Here is a 16122-nt window from a genome sequence, read left to right on the forward strand (position 1 = left end):
CCTGTCTAAAGGATACTTGAAGGACTTACAGAAGGATTTCACCTCTGTTTTACCTAACTCAGAACTCAGGCTGGAAAAGTAGTTGGCTTTGATTGAAAATACTGCAAGGAGAACTAACAACCCATAAACACCCGGGGGAAAATGTTACAGTCAAAATATATAACAGTCAAGATACCTAAAGCATGGGAGGAAAAGCTGGGGGACATTCCTTGGCAGATTAAGACATTCAAAAAAGTCGTGTAGGTCTTCCCTGGTGGTGCAGTGGTTAAGTATCTGCCTGCCAATGCAGGGGACATGGGTCTGCGCCCTGTTCTGGGAAGGTCCCACATGCCACGGAGCAACTAAGCCCGTGCGCCACAACTCCTGATCCTGTGCTCAGGATCCCACAAGCCACAACGACTGAAGCCCATGTGCCTAGAGCCCGTGCTCAGCGACAAGACAAGCCACCACAACGAGAAGCACGCACACCGCAAACGAAGAGTAGCCACCGCTCGCTGCAACTAAAGAAATCCCGTGCACAGCAACAAACACCCAAAGCAGCCAAAACAAAAACGAAAACAAAAACATGTACATGGGGTAATTTAGGTAATGGAGGCTATGTGCATGCCTAGATTAAGACACATTTAGAAAAGTGTTGAGGAGACCCCAAATTTCCACTGCACAGTTATCCCTAGGTTCAGGACAAGCATGGTATTGAAGGAGGGCCCCAACACAGAACTGGATCTGCAAAGACTGGAAGAGGTTTTCCTTGTTTTGGCTTGGCTTGTTTTTAGTTATTTTTGTAACCTTCTGGCATTCAAAGAAATCTCTGTCAAAAGAATAGGTGAACGTGAGCTAAAGGAACACACACCTCAGTGACAACACAGGACAAGGAATGCATCTTCTCAAAACCACATTGGAAACGTAACTAAACAAATGGACTATGACAGCCTTCAATAATTATAAGAAAACAAACATAAAGCCCGTAGCAAACTAGCCAATTAGGCAAGAATCTAATCTCCAGTGATACCACACTAGAATATTCAAACATCAAGGTTTTGATAACAACAACAACAACAAAATTCACAGGGCATACAAAGAAACAGGAAGTATGGTGCATTGAAAGGAACAAAATTAATTGAAAGTAACTATCCCTGAGAAATTCCAGACATTGGATATACTAGAAAAAGACTAAAATAACTGTTCTTAAGAGGCTTAATGACCCGAAGAGAAACATGGACAGAGAAATAATGGAAAACCCGAAAATGTATGATCAAAATACAAAGAGCAACAAAAAGAAATTATAAAAAGGAACCAAACAGAAATTTTGGAGCTGTAAAGTACAACAACTGAAACGGAAAATTAACTAGAAGGGTTCAACAAATTATCTGATCAGGCAGAGGAAACAGTCCGCCAAGATGAAGACAGGAAATTTTAAATTATCCAGCCTGAGGAACAGAAAGAAAAAGTATGAAGAAAAGTGAATACGCCCAAGAGACCTGAGACACCATCAAGTGGAACAACATATAGATTATGGGAGTCAAATAGAAAGGAGAAGAAAGATTATTGGAAACATTAAGGGCCGAAACCTTCCCAAATTTGAAGAAAGACAATGTATCTACAAATCCAAAAAACTCAAAATCTTCCAAGTACTGTAAATTCACAGAGATCTTCACTGAAAGACATTATAATCATACTACTGAAAGTCACAATGAGGGAATCTTCAAAGCAGTGAGAAAATCAACACGTGCAAGGGACACTCAATGACATTCTCAACTGATAATTTGATAATTATCAACTGATAATCAACTGAAGGCAGTGGGATGATACACTTGTAATGAGGAAAGAAAGAAACCTGTCAACTGAGATTTGCATATTCAGAAATACTGTGCTCCAAAAATTATGATATACCCAGATTAAGAAAAAAAACAAACCCACGGAGCTTGATACCAGTACACCTTGTCTACAAGGCTGTGAAATTATACTCAACACCACTAGTCATTAGAGAAATACAAATCAAAACCACAATGAGATATCATCTCATAGCCATTATGACGGCCACTGTAGGAAAAACAAAAAATAAGGTGTATTGAGGATGTGTAGAAACTGGAACCCTTATGTCCAATTGCTGGCAAAGTAAAATGGTGGGGCCACTATGGAAAACAGTATGACAGTTCCTCAAGAAATTGAAACTTGTTTTTAAAAATTACAAAGACAAATACCTTATGATTCAGCAATCCTACTTCTGGGTATATACACAAACAAATTGAAAACAAGATCTCTAAAACCTACTTGCACACCCATGTTCACTGCAGCAATAGTCATACTAACCAAGAGGTGGAAAAAACACGAAGAGCCATCAGTAGATGAATGAATAAAGAAAATGTGGTCTAGCCATACAATGGAATATTATTTAGTCTTTAAAAAGAAGGAAATCCTGTCACTTGCTACAACATGGATGAACTTTGACATTAGGCGAAAAGGAATAGACCAGTCACAAAAAGACCAATACTGTATGATTTCACTTCTATAAGGTATCTAAAGTAGTCAAATTTCTAGCAACAGAAAGTACAATGGTGGTTGCCAGAGGCTGGGTGAGGGAGAAATATATTGTGGTGAATATACTTAAAAATACTGAGTGGTACAGTTAAAAAGGATTAAGGTTATTAATTTTTATAATAAAGTAATATTGTGAGGTTAATAAGCCAATTTATGGTTTTTAAATATTTTTAAACCACTGTAATGTTCAGCAAAAAGTAAACCGTTGAAACAGCATATAGGGTGACATCAGCAAATTGACAGAATAGCAGATCCAACCTCTTATGCCCACACAGAAACATCAAGAAACAAACTGCAAAACCATGTGTGTCATATGCCTGGAAAATGGTCAAAGATTTACAGGAACCAAGAACATACTGAATTAAAAAAGAAAAAAAAGTCAAGTTGAAAACTTCAGGAAATATTTGTGGCATTTTTACTTGCTGTTGTCCCACACCTTTTCCAGCATAGGACCATCTTGGAAGAGTGCTAGCCTGTGCTTTGGGCACCTACTGTCTGGTTCTGCGCGAGGAGAGCAGACTCTAGTCACAAATTATTGCTTATATCTGTGGTAATCTGTCTAAAGAATACTTGAAGGAGTTACAGAAGGATTTCACCTCTGTTTTACCTAACTCAGAACTCAGGCTGGAACAGTAGTTGGCTTTGATTGAAAATACTGCAAGGAGAACTAACAACCCATAAACACCTGGGGGAAAATGTTACAGTCAAAATATATAACAGTCAAGATACCTAAAGCATGGGAGGAAAAGCTGGGGGACATTCCTTGGCAGATTAAGACATTCAAAAAAGTCGTGTAGGTCTTCCCTGGTGGTGCAGTGGTTAAGTATCTGCCTGCCAATGCAGGGGACATGGGTCTGCGCCCTGTTCTGGGAAGGTCCCACATGCCACGGAGCAACTAAGCCCGTGCGCCACAACTCCTGATCCTGTGCTCAGGATCCCACAAGCCACAACGACTGAAGCCCATGTGCCTAGAGCCCGTGCTCAGTGACAAGACAAGCCACCACAACGAGAAGCACGCACACCGCAAACGAAGAGTAGCCACCGCTCGCTGCAACTAAAGAAATCCCGTGCACAGCAACAAACACCCAAAGCAGCCAAAACAAAAACGAAAACAAAAACATGTACATGGGGTAATTTAGGTAATGGAGGCTATGTGCATGCCTAGATTAAGACACATTTAGAAAAGTGTTGAGGAGACCCCAAATTTCCACTGCACAGTTATCCCTAGGTTCAGGACAAGCATGGTATTGAAGGAGGGCCCCAACACAGAACTGGATCTGCAAAGACTGGAAGAGGTTTTCCTTCTTTTGGCTTGGCTTGTTTTTAGTTATTTTTGTAACCTTCTGGCATTCAAAGAAATCTCTGTCAAAAGAATAGGTGAACGTGAGCTAAAGGAACACACACCTCAGTGACAACACAGGACAAGGAATGCATCTTCTCAAAACCACATTGGAAACGTAACTAAACAAATGGACTACGACAGCCTTCAATAATTATAAGAAAACAAACATAAAGCCCGTAGCAAACTAGCCAATTAGGCAAGAATCTAATCTCCAGTGATACCACACTAGAATATTCAAACATCAAGGTTTTGATAACAACAACAACAACAAAATTCACAGGGCATACAAAGAAACAGGAAGTATGGTGCATTGAAAGGAACAAAATTAATTGAAAGTAACTATCCCTGAGAAATTCCAGACATTGGATATACTAGAAAAAGACTAAAATAACTGTTCTTAAGAGGCTTAATGACCCAAAGAGAAACATGGACAGAGAAATAATGGAAAACCCGAAAATGTATGATCAAAATACAAAGAGCAACAAAAAGAAATTATAAAAAGGAACCAAACAGAAATTTTGGAGCTGTAAAGTACAACAACTGAAATGGAAAATTAAGTAGAAGGGTTCAACAAATTATCTGATCAGGCAGAGGAAACAGTCCGCCAAGAGGAAGACAGGAAATTTTAAATTATCCAGCCTGAGGAACAGAAAGAAAAAATATGAAGAAAAGTGAATACGCCCAAGAGACCTGAGACACCATCAAGTGGAACAACATATAGATTATTGGAGTCAAACGGAAAGGAGAAGAAAGATTATTGGAAACATTAAGGGCCGAAACCTTCCCAAATTTGAAGAAACACAATGTATCTACAAATCCAAAAACCTCAAAAACTTCCAAGTACTGTAAATTCACAGAGATCTTCACTGAAAGACATTATAATCATACTACTGAAAGTCACAATGAGGGAATCTTCAAAGCAGTGAGAAAATCAACATGTGCAAGGGACACTCAATGACATTCTCAACTGATAATTTGATAATTATCAACTGATAATCAACTGAAGGCAGTGGGATGATACACTTGTAATGAGGAAAGAAAGAAACCTGTCAACTGAGATTTGTATATTCAGAAAAACTGTGCTCCAAAAATTATGATATACCCAGATTAAGAAAAAAAAAAACCCACGGAGCTTGATACCACTACACCTGGTCTACAAGGCTGTGAAATTATACTCAACATCACTAGTCATTAGAGAAATACAAATCAAAACCACAATGAGATATCATCTCATAGCCATTATGACGGCCACTGTAGGAAAAACAAAAAATAAGGTGTATTGAGGATGTGTAGAAACTGGAACCCTTATGTCCAATTGCTGGCAAAGTAAAATGGTGGGGCCACTATGGAAAACAGTATGACAGTTCCTCAAGAAATTGAAACTTGTTTTTAAAAATTACAAAGACAATTTCCTTATGATTCAGCAATCCTACTTCTGGGTATATACACAAACAAATTGAAAACAAGATCTCTAAAACCTACTTGCACACCCATGTTCACTGCAGCAATAGTCATACTAACCAAGAGGTGGAAACAACACGAAGAGCCATCAGTAGATGAATGAATAAAGAAAATGTGGTCTAGCCATACAATGGAATATTATTTAGTCTTTAAAAAGAAGGAAATCCTGTCACTTGCTACAACATGGATGAACTTTGACATTAGGCGAAAAGGAATAGACCAGTCACAAAAAGACCAATACTGTATGATTTCACTTCTATAAGGTATCTAAAGTAGTCAAATTTCTAGCAACAGAAAGTACAATGGTGGTTGCCAGAGGCTGGGTGAGGGGGAAATATCTTGTGGTGAATATACTTAAAAATACTGAATGGTACAGTTAAAAAGGATTAAGGTTATTAATTTTTATAATAAAGTAATATTGTGAGGTGAATAAGCCAATTTATGGTTTTTAAATATTTTTAAACCACTGTAATGTTCAGCAAAAAGTAAACCGTTGAAACAGCATAGAGGGTGACATCAGCAAATTGACAGAATAGCAGATCCAACCTCTTATGCCCACACAGAAACATCAAGAAACAAACTGCAAAACCATGTGTGTCATATGCCTGGAAAATGGTCAAAGATTTACAGGAACCAAGAACATACTGAATTAAAAAAGAAAAAAAAGTCAAGTTGAAAACTTCAGGAAATATTTGTGGCATTTTTACTTGCTGTTGTCCCACACCTTTTCCAGCATAGGCCCGTCTTGGAAGAGTGCTAGCCTGTGCTTTGGGCACCTACTGTCTGGTTCTGCGCGAGGAGAGCAGACTCTAGTCACAAATTATTGCTTATATCTGTGGTAACCTGTCTAAAGGATACTTGAAGGACTTACAGAAGGATTTCACCTCTGTTTTACCTAACTCAGAACTCAGGCTGGAAAAGTAGTTGGCTTTGATTGAAAATACTGCAAGGAGAACTAACAACCCATAAACACCCGGGGGAAAATGTTACAGTCAAAATATATAACAGTCAAGATACCTAAAGCATGGGAGGAAAAGCTGGGGGACATTCCTTGGCAGATTAAGACATTCAAAAAAGTCGTGTAGGTCTTCCCTGGTGGTGCAGTGGTTAAGTATCTGCCTGCCAATGCAGGGGACATGGGTCTGCGCCCTGTTCTGGGAAGGTCCCACATGCCACGGAGCAACTAAGCCCGTGCGCCACAACTCCTGATCCTGTGCTCAGGATCCCACAAGCCACAACGACTGAAGCCCATGTGCCTAGAGCCCGTGCTCAGCGACAAGACAAGCCACCACAACGAGAAGCACGCACACCGCAAACGAAGAGTAGCCACCGCTCGCTGCAACTAAAGAAATCCCGTGCACAGCAACAAACACCCAAAGCAGCCAAAACAAAAACGGAAACAAAAACATGTACATGGGGTAATTTAGGTAATGGAGGCTATGTGCATGCCTAGATTAAGACACATTTAGAAAAGTGTTGAGGAGACCCCAAATTTCCACTGCACAGTTATCCCTAGGTTCAGGACAAGCATGGTATTGAAGGAGGGCCCCAACACAGAACTGGATCTGCAAAGACTGGAAGAGGTTTTCCTTCTTTTGGCTTGGCTTGTTTTTAGTTATTTTTGTAACCTTCTGGCATTCAAAGAAATCTCTGTCAAAAGAATAGGTGAACGTGAGCTAAAGGAACACACACCTCAGTGACAACACAGGACAAGGAATGCATCTTCTCAAAACCACATTGGAAACGTAACTAAACAAATGGACTACGACAGCCTTCAATAATTATAAGAAAACAAACATAAAGCCCGTAGCAAACTAGCCAATTAGGCAAGAATCTAATCTCCAGTGATACCACACTAGAATATTCAAACATCAAGGTTTTGATAACAACAACAACAACAAAATTCACAGGGCATACAAAGAAACAGGAAGTATGGTGCATTGAAAGGAACAAAATTAATTGAAAGTAACTATCCCTGAGAAATTCCAGACATTGGATATACTAGAAAAAGACTAAAATAACTGTTCTTAAGAGGCTTAATGACCCGAAGAGAAACATGGACAGAGAAATAATGGAAAACCCGAAAATGTATGATCAAAATACAAAGAGCAACAAAAAGAAATTATAAAAAGGAACCAAACAGAAATTTTGGAGCTGTAAAGTACAACAACTGAAACAGAAAATTAACTAGAAGGGTTCAACAAATTATCTGATCAGGCAGAGGAAACAGTCCGCCAAGATGAAGACAGGAAATTTTAAATTATCCAGCCTGAGGAACAGAAAGAAAAAGTATGAAGAAAAGTGAATACGCCCAAGAGACCTGAGACACCATCAAGTGGAACAACATATAGATTATGGGAGTCAAATAGAAAGGAGAAGAAAGATTATTGGAAACATTAAGGGCCGAAACCTTCCCAAATTTGAAGAAAGACAATGTATCTACAAATCCAAAAAACTCAAAATCTTCCAAGTACTGTAAATTCACAGAGATCTTCACTGAAAGACATTATAATCATACTACTGAAAGTCACAATGAGGGAATCTTCAAAGCAGTGAGAAAATCAACACGTGCAAGGGACACTCAATGACATTCTCAACTGATAATTTGATAATTATCAACTGATAATCAACTGAAGGCAGTGGGATGATACACTTGTAATGAGGAAAGAAAGAAACCTGTCAACTGAGATTTGCATATTCAGAAATACTGTGCTCCAAAAATTATGATATACCCAGATTAAGAAAAAAAACAAACCCACGGAGCTTGATACCAGTACACCTTGTCTACAAGGCTGTGAAATTATACTCAACACCACTAGTCATTAGAGAAATACAAATCAAAACCACAATGAGATATCATCTCATAGCCATTATGACGGCCACTGTAGGAAAAACAAAAAATAAGGTGTATTGAGGATGTGTAGAAACTGGAACCCTTATGTCCAATTGCTGGCAAAGTAAAATGGTGGGGCCACTATGGAAAACAGTATGACAGTTCCTCAAGAAATTGAAACTTGTTTTTAAAAATTACAAAGACAAATACCTTATGATTCAGCAATCCTACTTCTGGGTATATACACAAACAAATTGAAAACAAGATCTCTAAAACCTACTTGCACACCCATGTTCACTGCAGCAATAGTCATACTAACCAAGAGGTGGAAAAAACACGAAGAGCCATCAGTAGATGAATGAATAAAGAAAATGTGGTCTAGCCATACAATGGAATATTATTTAGTCTTTAAAAAGAAGGAAATCCTGTCACTTGCTACAACATGGATGAACTTTGACATTAGGCGAAAAGGAATAGACCAGTCACAAAAAGACCAATACTGTATGATTTCACTTCTATAAGGTATCTAAAGTAGTCAAATTTCTAGCAACAGAAAGTACAATGGTGGTTGCCAGAGGCTGGGTGAGGGAGAAATATATTGTGGTGAATATACTTAAAAATACTGAGTGGTACAGTTAAAAAGGATTAAGGTTATCAATTTTTATAATAAAGTAATATTGTGAGGTTAATAAGCCAATTTATGGTTTTTAAATATTTTTAAACCACTGTAATGTTCAGCAAAAAGTAAACCGTTGAAACAGCATATAGGGTGACATCAGCAAATTGACAGAATAGCAGATCCAACCTCTTATGCCCACACAGAAACATCAAGAAACAAACTGCAAAACCATGTGTGTCATATGCCTGGAAAATGGTCAAAGATTTACAGGAACCAAGAACATACTGAATTAAAAAAGAAAAAAAAGTCAAGTTGAAAACTTCAGGAAATATTTGTGGCATTTTTACTTGCTGTTGTCCCACACCTTTTCCAGCATAGGACCATCTTGGAAGAGTGCTAGCCTGTGCTTTGGGCACCTACTGTCTGGTTCTGCGCGAGGAGAGCAGACTCTAGTCACAAATTATTGCTTATATCTGTGGTAATCTGTCTAAAGAATACTTGAAGGAGTTACAGAAGGATTTCACCTCTGTTTTACCTAACTCAGAACTCAGGCTGGAACAGTAGTTGGCTTTGATTGAAAATACTGCAAGGAGAACTAACAACCCATAAACACCTGGGGGAAAATGTTACAGTCAAAATATATAACAGTCAAGATACCTAAAGCATGGGAGGAAAAGCTGGGGGACATTCCTTGGCAGATTAAGACATTCAAAAAAGTCGTGTAGGTCTTCCCTGGTGGTGCAGTGGTTAAGTATCTGCCTGCCAATGCAGGGGACACGGGTCTGCGCCCTGTTCTGGGAAGGTCCCACATGCCACGGAGCAACTAAGCCCGTGCGCCACAACTCCTGATCCTGTGCTCAGGATCCCACAAGCCACAACGACTGAAGCCCATGTGCCTAGAGCCCGTGCTCAGTGACAAGACAAGCCACCACAACGAGAAGCACGCACACCGCAAACGAAGAGTAGCCACCGCTCGCTGCAACTAAAGAAATCCCGTGCACAGCAACAAACACCCAAAGCAGCCAAAACAAAAACGAAAACAAAAACATGTACATGGGGTAATTTAGGTAATGGAGGCTATGTGCATGCCTAGATTAAGACACATTTAGAAAAGTGTTGAGGAGACCCCAAATTTCCACTGCACAGTTATCCCTAGGTTCAGGACAAGCATGGTATTGAAGGAGGGCCCCAACACAGAACTGGATCTGCAAAGACTGGAAGAGGTTTTCCTTCTTTTGGCTTGGCTTGTTTTTAGTTATTTTTGTAACCTTCTGGCATTCAAAGAAATCTCTGTCAAAAGAATAGGTGAACGTGAGCTAAAGGAACACACACCTCAGTGACAACACAGGACAAGGAATGCATCTTCTCAAAACCACATTGGAAACGTAACTAAACAAATGGACTACGACAGCCTTCAATAATTATAAGAAAACAAACATAAAGCCCGTAGCAAACTAGCCAATTAGGCAAGAATCTAATCTCCAGTGATACCACACTAGAATATTCAAACATCAAGGTTTTGATAACAACAACAACAACAAAATTCACAGGGCATACAAAGAAACAGGAAGTATGGTGCATTGAAAGGAACAAAATTAATTGAAAGTAACTATCCCTGAGAAATTCCAGACATTGGATATACTAGAAAAAGACTAAAATAACTGTTCTTAAGAGGCTTAATGACCCAAAGAGAAACATGGACAGAGAAATAATGGAAAACCCGAAAATGTATGATCAAAATACAAAGAGCAACAAAAAGAAATTATAAAAAGGAACCAAACAGAAATTTTGGAGCTGTAAAGTACAACAACTGAAATGGAAAATTAAGTAGAAGGGTTCAACAAATTATCTGATCAGGCAGAGGAAACAGTCCGCCAAGAGGAAGACAGGAAATTTTAAATTATCCAGCCTGAGGAACAGAAAGAAAAAATATGAAGAAAAGTGAATACGCCCAAGAGACCTGAGACACCATCAAGTGGAACAACATATAGATTATTGGAGTCAAACGGAAAGGAGAAGAAAGATTATTGGAAACATTAAGGGCCGAAACCTTCCCAAATTTGAAGAAACACAATGTATCTACAAATCCAAAAACCTCAAAAACTTCCAAGTACTGTAAATTCACAGAGATCTTCACTGAAAGACATTATAATCATACTACTGAAAGTCACAATGAGGGAATCTTCAAAGCAGTGAGAAAATCAACATGTGCAAGGGACACTCAATGACATTCTCAACTGATAATTTGATAATTATCAACTGATAATCAACTGAAGGCAGTGGGATGATACACTTGTAATGAGGAAAGAAAGAAACCTGTCAACTGAGATTTGTATATTCAGAAAAACTGTGCTCCAAAAATTACGATATACCCAGATTAAGAAAAAAAAAAACCCACGGAGCTTGATACCACTACACCTGGTCTACAAGGCTGTGAAATTATACTCAACATCACTAGTCATTAGAGAAATACAAATCAAAACCACAATGAGATATCATCTCATAGCCATTATGACGGCCACTGTAGGAAAAACAAAAAATAAGGTGTATTGAGGATGTGTAGAAACTGGAACCCTTATGTCCAATTGCTGGCAAAGTAAAATGGTGGGGCCACTATGGAAAACAGTATGACAGTTCCTCAAGAAATTGAAACTTGTTTTTAAAAATTACAAAGACAATTTCCTTATGATTCAGCAATCCTACTTCTGGGTATATACACAAACAAATTGAAAACAAGATCTCTAAAACCTACTTGCACACCCATGTTCACTGCAGCAATAGTCATACTAACCAAGAGGTGGAAACAACACGAAGAGCCATCAGTAGATGAATGAATAAAGAAAATGTGGTCTAGCCATACAATGGAATATTATTTAGTCTTTAAAAAGAAGGAAATCCTGTCACTTGCTACAACATGGATGAACTTTGACATTAGGCGAAAAGGAATAGACCAGTCACAAAAAGACCAATACTGTATGATTTCACTTCTATAAGGTATCTAAAGTAGTCAAATTTCTAGCAACAGAAAGTACAATGGTGGTTGCCAGAGGCTGGGTGAGGGGGAAATATCTTGTGGTGAATATACTTAAAAATACTGAATGGTACAGTTAAAAAGGATTAAGGTTATTAATTTTTATAATAAAGTAATATTGTGAGGTGAATAAGCCAATTTATGGTTTTTAAATATTTTTAAACCACTGTAATGTTCAGCAAAAAGTAAACCGTTGAAACAGCATAGAGGGTGACATCAGCAAATTGACAGAATAGCAGATCCAACCTCTTATGCCCACACAGAAACATCAAGAAACAAACTGCAAAACCATGTGTGTCATATGCCTGGAAAATGGTCAAAGATTTACAGGAACCAAGAACATACTGAATTAAAAAAGAAAAAAAAGTCAAGTTGAAAACTTCAGGAAATATTTGTGGCATTTTTACTTGCTGTTGTCCCACACCTTTTCCAGCATAGGCCCGTCTTGGAAGAGTGCTAGCCTGTGCTTTGGGCACCTACTGTCTGGTTCTGCGCGAGGAGAGCAGACTCTAGTCACAAATTATTGCTTATATCTGTGGTAATCTGTCTAAAGGATACTTGAAGGAGTTACAGAAGGATTTCACCTCTGTTTTACCTAACTCAGAACTCAGGCTGGAACAGTAGTTGGCTTTGATTGAAAATACTGCAAGGAGAACTAACAACCCATAAACACCTGGGGGAAAATGTTACAGTCAAAATATATAACAGTCAAGATACCTAAAGCATGGGAGGAAAAGCTGGGGGACATTCCTTGGCAGATTAAGACATTCAAAAAAGTCGTGTAGGTCTTCCCTGGTGGTGCAGTGGTTAAGTATCTGCCTGCCAATGCAGGGGACATGGGTCTGCGCCCTGTTCTGGGAAGGTCCCACATGCCACGGAGCAACTAAGCCCGTGCGCCACAACTCCTGATCCTGTGCTCAGGATCCCACAAGCCACAACGACTGAAGCCCATGTGCCTAGAGCCCGTGCTCAGCGACAAGACAAGCCACCACAACGAGAAGCACGCACACCGCAAACGAAGAGTAGCCACCGCTCGCTGCAACTAAAGAAATCCCGTGCACAGCAACAAACACCCAAAGCAGCCAAAACAAAAACGAAAACAAAAACATGTACATGGGGTAATTTAGGTAATGGAGGCTATGTGCATGCCTAGATTAAGACACATTTAGAAAAGTGTTGAGGAGACCCCAAATTTCCACTGCACAGTTATCCCTAGGTTCAGGACAAGCATGGTATTGAAGGAGGGCCCCAACACAGAACTGGATCTGCAAAGACTGGAAGAGGTTTTCCTTCTTTTGGCTTGGCTTGTTTTTAGTTATTTTTGTAACCTTCTGGCATTCAAAGAAATCTCTGTCAAAAGAATAGGTGAACGTGAGCTAAAGGAACACACACCTCAGTGACAACACAGGACAAGGAATGCATCTTCTCAAAACCACATTGGAAACGTAACTAAACAAATGGACTACGACAGCCTTCAATAATTATAAGAAAACAAACATAAAGCCCGTAGCAAACTAGCCAATTAGGCAAGAATCTAATCTCCAGTGATACCACACTAGAATATTCAAACATCAAGGTTTTGATAACAACAACAACAACAAAATTCACAGGGCATACAAAGAAACAGGAAGTATGGTGCATTGAAAGGAACAAAATTAATTGAAAGTAACTATCCCTGAGAAATTCCAGACATTGGATATACTAGAAAAAGACTAAAATAACTGTTCTTAAGAGGCTTAATGACCCGAAGAGAAACATGGACAGAGAAATAATGGAAAACCCGAAAATGTATGATCAAAATACAAAGAGCAACAAAAAGAAATTATAAAAAGGAACCAAACAGAAATTTTGGAGCTGTAAAGTACAACAACTGAAACGGAAAATTAACTAGAAGGGTTCAACAAATTATCTGATCAGGCAGAGGAAACAGTCCGCCAAGATGAAGACAGGAAATTTTAAATTATCCAGCCTGAGGAACAGAAAGAAAAAGTATGAAGAAAAGTGAATACGCCCAAGAGACCTGAGACACCATCAAGTGGAACAACATATAGATTATGGGAGTCAAATAGAAAGGAGAAGAAAGATTATTGGAAACATTAAGGGCCGAAACCTTCCCAAATTTGAAGAAAGACAATGTATCTACAAATCCAAAAAACTCAAAATCTTCCAAGTACTGTAAATTCACAGAGATCTTCACTGAAAGACATTATAATCATACTACTGAAAGTCACAATGAGGGAATCTTCAAAGCAGTGAGAAAATCAACACGTGCAAGGGACACTCAATGACATTCTCAACTGATAATTTGATAATTATCAACTGATAATCAACTGAAGGCAGTGGGATGATACACTTGTAATGAGGAAAGAAAGAAACCTGTCAACTGAGATTTGCATATTCAGAAATACTGTGCTCCAAAAATTATGATATACCCAGATTAAGAAAAAAAACAAACCCACGGAGCTTGATACCAGTACACCTTGTCTACAAGGCTGTGAAATTATACTCAACACCACTAGTCATTAGAGAAATACAAATCAAAACCACAATGAGATATCATCTCATAGCCATTATGACGGCCACTGTAGGAAAAACAAAAAATAAGGTGTATTGAGGATGTGTAGAAACTGGAACCCTTATGTCCAATTGCTGGCAAAGTAAAATGGTGAGGCCACTATGGAAAACAGTATGACAGTTCCTCAAGAAATTGAAACTTGTTTTTAAAAATTACAAAGACAAATACCTTATGATTCAGCAATCCTACTTCTGGGTATATACACAAACAAATTGAAAACAAGATCTCTAAAACCTACTTGCACACCCATGTTCACTGCAGCAATAGTCATACTAACCAAGAGGTGGAAACAACACGAAGAGCCATCAGTAGATGAATGAATAAAGAAAATGTGGTCTAGCCATACAATGGAATATTATTTAGTCTTTAAAAAGAAGGAAATCCTGTCACTTGCTACAACATGGATGAACTTTGACATTAGGCGAAAAGGAATAGACCAGTCACAAAAAGACCAATACTGTATGATTTCACTTCTATAAGGTATCTAAAGTAGTCAAATTTCTAGCAACAGAAAGTACAATGGTGGTTGCCAGAGGCTGGGTGAGGGAGAAATATATTGTGGTGAATATACTTAAAAATACTGAGTGGTACAGTTAAAAAGGATTAAGGTTATCAATTTTTATAATAAAGTAATATTGTGAGGTTAATAAGCCAATTTATGGTTTTTAAATATTTTTAAACCACTGTAATGTTCAGCAAAAAGTAAACCGTTGAAACAGCATAGAGGGTGACATCAGCAAATTGACAGAATAGCAGATCCAACCTCTTATGCCCACACAGAAACATCAAGAAACAAACTGCAAAACCATGTGTGTCATATGCCTGGAAAATGGTCAAAGATTTACAGGAACCAAGAACATACTGAATTAAAAAAGAAAAAAAAGTCAAGTTGAAAACTTCAGGAAATATTTGTGGCATTTTTACTTGCTGTTGTCCCACACCTTTTCCAGCATAGGACCGTCTTGGAAGAGTGCTAGCCTGTGCTTTGGGCACCTACTGTCTGGTTCTGCGCGAGGAGAGCAGACTCTAGTCACAAATTATTGCTTATATCTGTGGTAATCTGTCTAAAGGATACTTGAAGGAGTTACAGAAGGATTTCACCTCTGTTTTACCTAACTCAGAACTCAGGCTGGAACAGTAGTTGGCTTTGATTGAAAATACTGCAAGGAGAACTAACAACCCATAAACACCTGGGGGAAAATGTTATAGTCAAAATATATAACAGTCAAGATACCTAAAGCATGGGAGGAAAAGCTGGGGGACATTCCTTGGCAGATTAAGACATTCAAAAAAGTCGTGTAGGTCTTCCCTGGTGGTGCAGTGGTTAAGTATCTGCCTGCCAATGCAGGGGACACGGGTCTGCGCCCTGTTCTGGGAAGGTCCCACATGCCACGGAGCAACTAAGCCCGTGCGCCACAACTCCTGATCCTGTGCTCAGGATCCCACAAGCCACAACGACTGAAGCCCATGTGCCTAGAGCCCGTGCTCAGTGACAAGACAAGCCACCACAACGAGAAGCACGCACACCGCAAACGAAGAGTAGCCACCGCTCGCTGCAACTAAAGAAATCCCGTGCACAGCAACAAACACCCAAAGCAGCCAAAACAAAAACGAAAACAAAAACATGTACATGGGGTAATTTAGGTAATGGAGGCTATGTGCATGCCTAGATTAAGACACATTTAGAAAAGTGTTGAGGAGACCCCAAATTTCCACTGCACAG

This window comes from Mesoplodon densirostris, chromosome 6 (assembly GCF_025265405.1).
Source record: "Mesoplodon densirostris isolate mMesDen1 chromosome 6, mMesDen1 primary haplotype, whole genome shotgun sequence".
NCBI lineage: Eukaryota > Metazoa > Chordata > Mammalia > Artiodactyla > Ziphiidae > Mesoplodon > Mesoplodon densirostris.